Source organism: Cervus canadensis, chromosome 1 (genome assembly GCF_019320065.1).
Source record: "Cervus canadensis isolate Bull #8, Minnesota chromosome 1, ASM1932006v1, whole genome shotgun sequence".
Classification (NCBI taxonomy): Eukaryota; Metazoa; Chordata; class Mammalia; order Artiodactyla; family Cervidae; genus Cervus; species Cervus canadensis.
The window spans coordinates 39,621,769-39,628,758 of record NC_057386.1 but is presented as its reverse complement, the minus strand read 5'-3'; the positions used below and the strand labels follow the sequence as shown (position 1 = coordinate 39,628,758).

The 6,990-nt window shown below is 46.4% G+C and overlaps 1 protein-coding gene across 1 annotated transcript in view; it reads left to right on the top strand.

Moving 5' to 3' along the window:
- The first annotated feature begins 5,434 nt into the window (after positions 1–5,434).
- TAOK1 (TAO kinase 1) overlaps positions 5,435–6,990 on the top strand; it is a 96,897-nt gene continuing 95,341 nt past the window's right edge. The window contains exon 1 of the mRNA XM_043479194.1: positions 5,435–6,116. The gene's annotated coding sequence lies outside the window, so the exon portion shown is untranslated. The remainder of the gene's footprint in view (positions 6,117–6,990) is intronic.

Sequence of the window (6,990 nt, the reverse complement as noted above, 5' to 3'; positions counted from 1 at the left end):
AAGATCCCATGTCCTGCAACTAAGACCCAGTGTAGCCAAACTAAAGAGAAAAAAGAAAGAAAGAAGTCTCTTTGATTCATTTCCTGTGTATAGACAGTATTAATGGCAGTATTCAGTGCTGGGGTATGCTAAACTAGATGATAGCAGTGGGAAGCACCTAGATCCCCTAGTTGCATCCCCCCCCCCCCAGTATAAACATAAACAAACTTATAACAAAAATCCAACCTATAGAGAAAAATAGCCATGCATTTGGAAGCTGGGTATGGTGTGCAGAAAGGAGGAAAGGAGAGACAAAAAGGGGCAAACATCTGACAAAATTCTTTAAATTCCTGAGGCACTGGACTTTTCAGTTACAGGGTTTAATGCATTTCCTCCCCCTCACCCCCTCCAAGCTGATTTGAATCGTCACCCTCAACCAAAGTCTTCTTGCTAGTATTGTACTACTGCCCAGCAAAGAGAAGGCTCAAAGAGGAAGCCCAAAGATAATCTTAGGCCAATAAAATGTCAACTTATTTGATATTTTGATTGCCAGCTGTTTGTTTCATATCTCATGTAGCACAACTCCCGTAGGACTTTGTGTTTTTGTTTTTAATCCTGGCAGATGTCAGCCAAAGACAAGGGCATGACAGAATCACCAGTTGATCCAGAAGTGCATTCCAAAAACCTCTCAGTCCACAACCATGCAGCCCAACCCTTGCCACATTCACAGATGTCCCAGACAATTGTGATGCACTGATCATGGGCGCCTGCCAGACAGTAGCATCAGCGAAGTGTGATGAATATTTACCTCCTGACACACACACACAACATCTACCACTCAAAAACATTTCCCATGGGTTAGGCACTTTACATGTTGCCTTATTATTTTTTTTAAATAATTTAAAAAATCTATTTATTTTTGGCTGTCCTGGGTCTTTGTTGCTGCACAGTCTTTTCTCTGGTTGGAGTGAGTGGGGGCTACTCTTCATTGCATTGCACAGGCTTCTTATTGCAATGGCTTGTTTTGTTGCGTAGCACAGGCTCAAGGGCACCCAGCTTCAGTAGTTGCGACACATGGGCTCAGTAGTTGCGGCTCCCTGGTTCTAGAGTACAGGCTCAGTGGTTGTGGCACATGGGCTTGGTGGCTCTAAGGTATGTGGGATTTTCCTGGATCAGGGATCAAACTCGAGTCTACTGTTTTGGTGGGTGGATTCTTTACCACTGAGCCACCAGGGAAGCCCCATGTTACCTTATTTAAATTCTCACACAACCCTGTGAGGGAGATAATGTCAACCCCATTTTACAGAAAAGGAAAGCAAAACAGCCTGGTTATGAAGTCAGCACACAGTAACATACTCACTGACAGGAGTAAGAGGGGGAGATGGAGCTCCACAGTCAATTTTTTTTTTTTGTTAGACACTTTAATTTTCTTTATTAATATGCATGCATTGTTTTTAGTTGTTAAAAATAATTTTATTTTATGTTTTTAGTCATATTAATATATACGGTTTATTGGCAACATTGTTTATAACATATTGTGTCAAGTGCACCACATGGAACATTTAACAAGATAGACAATATCCTAATTATATTCTCACAATACAATGAAAAGGATTCAACTCAAGCCAGAGCCTGTAAGAAATTATTTGCACATTATGTACATCTGATAAAGGACCTCTACAGTCCATGTTTTTAACTCTGGCCGTACCACCTTCACATCCACTGCCTGATAGCTTCAGGGCTGGCTTTCTTTAAGACTCCGGTGCAGCTGCTTTAATTTATTCATGGCTTTTGCTACAGATGCTTATCTGATAGATACCTGAGACTGAAAGTTTTCTAGGGCAGGACTTTCTTGAACTAAATTGTATTCTACCATCCTTAGGGACCTTGGCCCAGCGTTTATTTCTGTGTGTTAAAATGGAACAATCTGGAACTTCCCTGGCGGTCCAGTGGCTGAGACTCTACAACCCCAGTACAGGGGGACCTCAAGTACCTCAAGTGAGAAACAGGTATGAACCACCACAGCAGAGGCCATGGGGATGAAGAACCAGGGCAATTCAAGAACTGTTCAGGACTTAAATCCACAGAAAGCACAGTCCCTGCAACCATTCTAAGCACTGACTACCATTAATGAGTGTAAATTTCTTTTCTTTCTTGGATAAATTCTAAGAATTTAATAACATATATGTTTTACAGTATCTACTAAAAATACCTTCATGTTGAACAAATCTGATGTTGGGATATGCCCATGTAGGGGTGTGTGTGTGTGTATGTGTGTGTGTGTGTGTCTGTGTGAAATTTGAAGAATGTGAGGAAAGAGGCCTATTAGCACAAGATCATAGGCACAGATCTGGAATAATAATAATAATATTAAGACAGCCAGAGTCTCTTAAGATGCCCTATGTGTTGAGGAAACAGAGTGGGGTTGGGGGGAGCTGTAATTTAGGCAGAGGTAGGTGTGAGAACAAGGTCATGGCTGATACAAAATACTATAAAAACACTCCCTATACAACATCAAACCTTTATTAGTCTTTTAAAAAATTTTTAGTCTATGCCATAGGTCATGCAGGATCTTAGCTCCCCAACCAGGCAGAGTCTTATCCACTGGACTGCCAGAAAAGTTCCCCACATCACACCTTTAGATTTAACTCCCAGTTTACAAGAAAAATAGTGATTGAAGCAAATGTGAAATGACATCATAAGGATGCAACTGGCCAAGTCCAGAATGTGGAAAATTCTTAAGATATATAATCTGATTTATTCAACAAATAAACTGTGTATGAAAAAGGAAGAAAAAAGGAAGGAAGAAGAAAAAAAGGAAGGGAAACTGTTAAACGTGAAAAGAAACTTGAGAGACATATTTATCAATCAAGTGCAAAGTGGAGATCCTGATTCAGATAAATGGGGTATGAAATAATATTTTGGAAACTATTACGGAAAAAACTGAACATGAGTTGGGTATTAAATCGTATTAAGGACTTATTGTAAAGGTGTGATAAATAAGTCATGGTTATGTTAAAAGTATTTATTAGAGATACATATTCAGTTCAATTGGTCAGTTGTGTCCGACTCTTTGAGACCCCATGGACTGCAGCATGCCAGGCTTCCCTGTCCATCACCAACTCCTAGAGCCTGCTCAAACTCATGTCCATCGAGTCGGTGATGCCATCCAACCATCTCATCCTCTGTCATCCCCTTCTCCTCCTGCCTTCAATCTTTCCCAGGATCAGGGTCTTTTCCAGTGAGTTAGTTCTTTGCATCAGGTGGCCAAAGTATTAGAGGTTCAGCTTTATCATCAGTCCTTCCAATGAATATTCAGGACTGATTTCCTTTAGGATTGACCAGTTTGATCTCCTTGCAGTCCAAGGGACTCTCCAAGAGTCTTCTCCAACACCACAGTTCAAAAGCATCAATTCTTTGGTGCTCAGATATCAGAGATATCAGAAATCAGAGATACATATTAAAGTACATATTTACAGGTGAAATGTTCTCATGGTTTATTAGAGATTTACTTAAAAGTGCATGGGGGTGGACTTCCCTGGTGGTACTGGATAAGAATCGGCCTGCCAATGCAGGGGACAGGGGTTCCATCCCTGGTCCAGGAAGGTTCACCTGCCACAGAGTAACTGAGTCCATGCGCCACAACTGTGGAGCCCTCATGCTACAACTACTGAAGCCTGTGCACCTAGAGCCTGTGCTCTGTAGCAAGACAGACGCCACTGCAATGAGAAGCCCGTGCACAAAAAGAGTAGCCCCTGCTCGCCTCAACTAGAGAAATCCTGTTTGCAGCAAAGGAGACCCAGCACAGCCAAACAAACAAACCCCCATGGGGTGAGGGAAAGTGTCGTGGGAGAACAGGTGAAACAAGAATGATGAGGCATGAGAGCCATTGAAGTTGGGATAATGGTCAGAGGTTTACTATTCTGACTCCTTTTTTGTATGTTTGAAATTTTCTATAAAAAATTAAGAACAAATACTACAGGAAAGCATGAATCTCTTTTCATTCCCAAATGTATAGAGTAACCAGAAGAGAACATTCTTGCTGTAACACTTTCAGAAAATGGGATCAGGACTGGAGGGGCATTATTTAAGGGGTATGTGGCGGGAGAGAGGCTCCAGGGACAGGATGGTACAAGAAAAACTGTTTGTGAGCGGTGCTGAAAAAGCCATAAAGGAACACAAATTTCAAGATGAAAGGAGTATCAACTATGCCAACTATTGTAGATGTCAAGAAGGAAGGGATTAAAATGAATACTCCACTAGACATAACTAGGAAGTCACTCTTGACCTTGGCAGGATCGAAGTTTTCATTTTCAGTGGAGGTGGGATGATAGACAACTTTTCCAAGAACTTGTCTGTGAAGGAGAGGTAAGGTGAAGATTGTAATCTCTCCTTCAACCTCAAAGAAGAAGAAATTAGGGCATTTTTTGTTTTTCATGCTGAGGGGAAGTTGCCCCTTTGAGAATGATTGATGATATAGAAGAAAACAGTAATGACTGACAGACTTGAAAAGCAAGGACTCTTACTAGGAGAGGGAACATTGAGAACAAATTATACATACATCCCGCTGAAGCAGAGAGCTAGTTTTTTCTGATCACAGCCAACGTACTTGCCTAGTTTATTTTAACTTCCAATTACTGTTCTGGTGTACATATTCACTCACAAGTCCCACACGACAGATCTATTTATCTCAGTTTTATACACTGAAGAAAAAAGATTTTTTATGACTGCACTTTAGGCATACCTTTTGGTTCTTGAATAAAATTGCTCTTTGTGGCCCACTGAAGAGGTTTCCCCTTTAAAAAAAGGTTTTCATTACTAAAAATGAGAAGCACTACCTCTTAGAAATTTTCAGTTTGTTTACTGCTCTTATTACTCAGCCTACTCACTCCACAAAAACTTTTAAAGAATTTGTCCTTTTTCTACCATCGCTAACATATAGGATGGTGTAGATCTGTATTTCTAACTCTCATTACCGTTCCAAAAATTATTATAAACTTTTCAAATCTGAAAAACTCAATTATATACTGATTACGCTGACCAGCTTATCTCTGAGTTCCAAGGAGGGATTGAAGTAAGGTGTGTAAGAAGGGGATTATTCAACAAGTCAGGGAAAACTTCCTTCTCAGGGTTATTGGGGTGAGGGGGAGGCAGATACTTTGGGAGTGGGAAAAGCAGAGGCAGAGGAGAGCAGATAAGCTCTTTTTTCTTAGGTTTCAGGGTGAAATAAATGCACCTGACGCCCGCGTGGCAGAAGAGCTCCGCCAGCTGAGCGAGCCAGAGCTGGACAGAGGCTGTAAACTCGGGGACACTCGTGAGACTCCGCCCAGTGTAAGCACTCGCGCGTTCCCGTGAGGGCGTGCGCGCGTACGCAGTCTTGTCTCGCGCAGGGTCGAGCCTGTCAGGCGGGAAATCTCGCGAGATCGGAGACTGGGATGACTGTCGGGAGGAGGGGAGTGGTGTCGGGGAAGGGGGGGAATCTGGGCAGCGGCCGGGCTCTGTGGCTTCAGGGCTCGGAGAGAGAGAGGGAGGGTGGCAAAGAGAGTGAGTCGGTGCCGCCGCCTGCCTAAGGAGAGAGGAGGGGTCCCGCTTGCCTGCGCCCTTCGCGGGCCGAGAGCGCGAGGCACCCGCAACCTCTGAGGCCGCCGGCCCCTGGGGACCCCGCCCCGCCGCCGGCCGGCCGGCCCGGGGCCTCTCTTCCCTTTGTGAGCGCCCCCTTCCCAGGGGTGGTGGTGGTGGCGGAGGGCTGTGCGTGAGCCCGCCCGCCTAGGGGCCGCGGCGGGGGACTGAGAGGGCCTCGGCTGTGTGAGGACAGGAGGCGGCCGAGGCCCGGGCCGGTTCCCCCGAGGCGGCGGCGGCGGCGGCGGCGGCTCCCGGCACTTCCCCGCGCCATCTTAGCTGAGCCCAAGCGCTGAGGGCGCCTCCTCGACCCCGGTCGTCCCCTCGCCCCCCCCCCCCCCGCCCCTTGTCGCAGAGCTTGGGCTGGGCGGCTTGCTGGGGCTCCGGGGGGGGGGGGGCGGCGGTCTGTCGCCTGGCCCCCTCCTCCTCCTCACTCCTCGCCCTCCAGCGTAGCGGCTCCCCCGGCGCTGCAGGGGGCTCCGCCTGCCTTACTCCGCCCCAGACCTGTCGGCGAAAGGGTAAGGGCACCTCTGCTTTGGGAAAGGGAGACATGGAGGGGGCGGGGAAATTCGGCCCACTCTGGCCGCTGCGCGGAAGCTGGGATGTGGGGGTGGGGTGGGGGAGGGAGACAAGGAGGGTCTGTGATTCTGTGGGTGGGGTGAGGAAGCTGGTGAGCTAGGCGCCCTCCTGTTTTGAGGGGCAAGAGCAATTGCATTCCTCTTTCCTGAGGGTCACCGGAAGGGGTGGTGGAAGGGGATGTCTCGAGGAAGGTGTGGCCCTCTTAGGGAGACAGGGTTGATGTGCACCCCGACTTAAAGGCGCGAGGTCCCCTTCCCTTCTGATCCCTCTGCTCCTCCCTCCTTCTCCTTTGTAGTGTCTGTGTATTCTTGAGAAGGGAGACTGCTCTGGGTCGTCTACTGGGTAGATTCCTTCCGCCCCCCAGGAAGTCTGTACCCCACTTCTGTAGGGGTGATGGAAGCGTTTCTTTCCCCCTACCCTTCCCCATCCTTTAGTCTGCTGCAGTGCTGCAGAAGTCCAAGGCAGTTTCTTCATACACAGGCCCGTGTATACACTGAAGGGAGGGGGAGCTGGAGAGGGAAGTAATGGCGCTTCCCTTAGAAAGGTTACCCCTTTTCCTTTGGTTTTAAATCGATAACAGTACCGGTTTAATACTCTTCCTCTGAGATCTGTCCGTGGGAAGTATATCTGTTCCGCTTGTTACTGGGGGGCTATGGCCATTCAAGAGGGACCCTGCCATGTTAGGAACAGTTTTGATGGTCTCTCTTGCTCTCTCATTTGAACACTAGATTGACTTTGTATGAGCATATTGGGTTTTCGTTAAGATTCAAGTAAAATAACTTTGTTTTCTCTGATTTCCCACTTTTTTTTTCT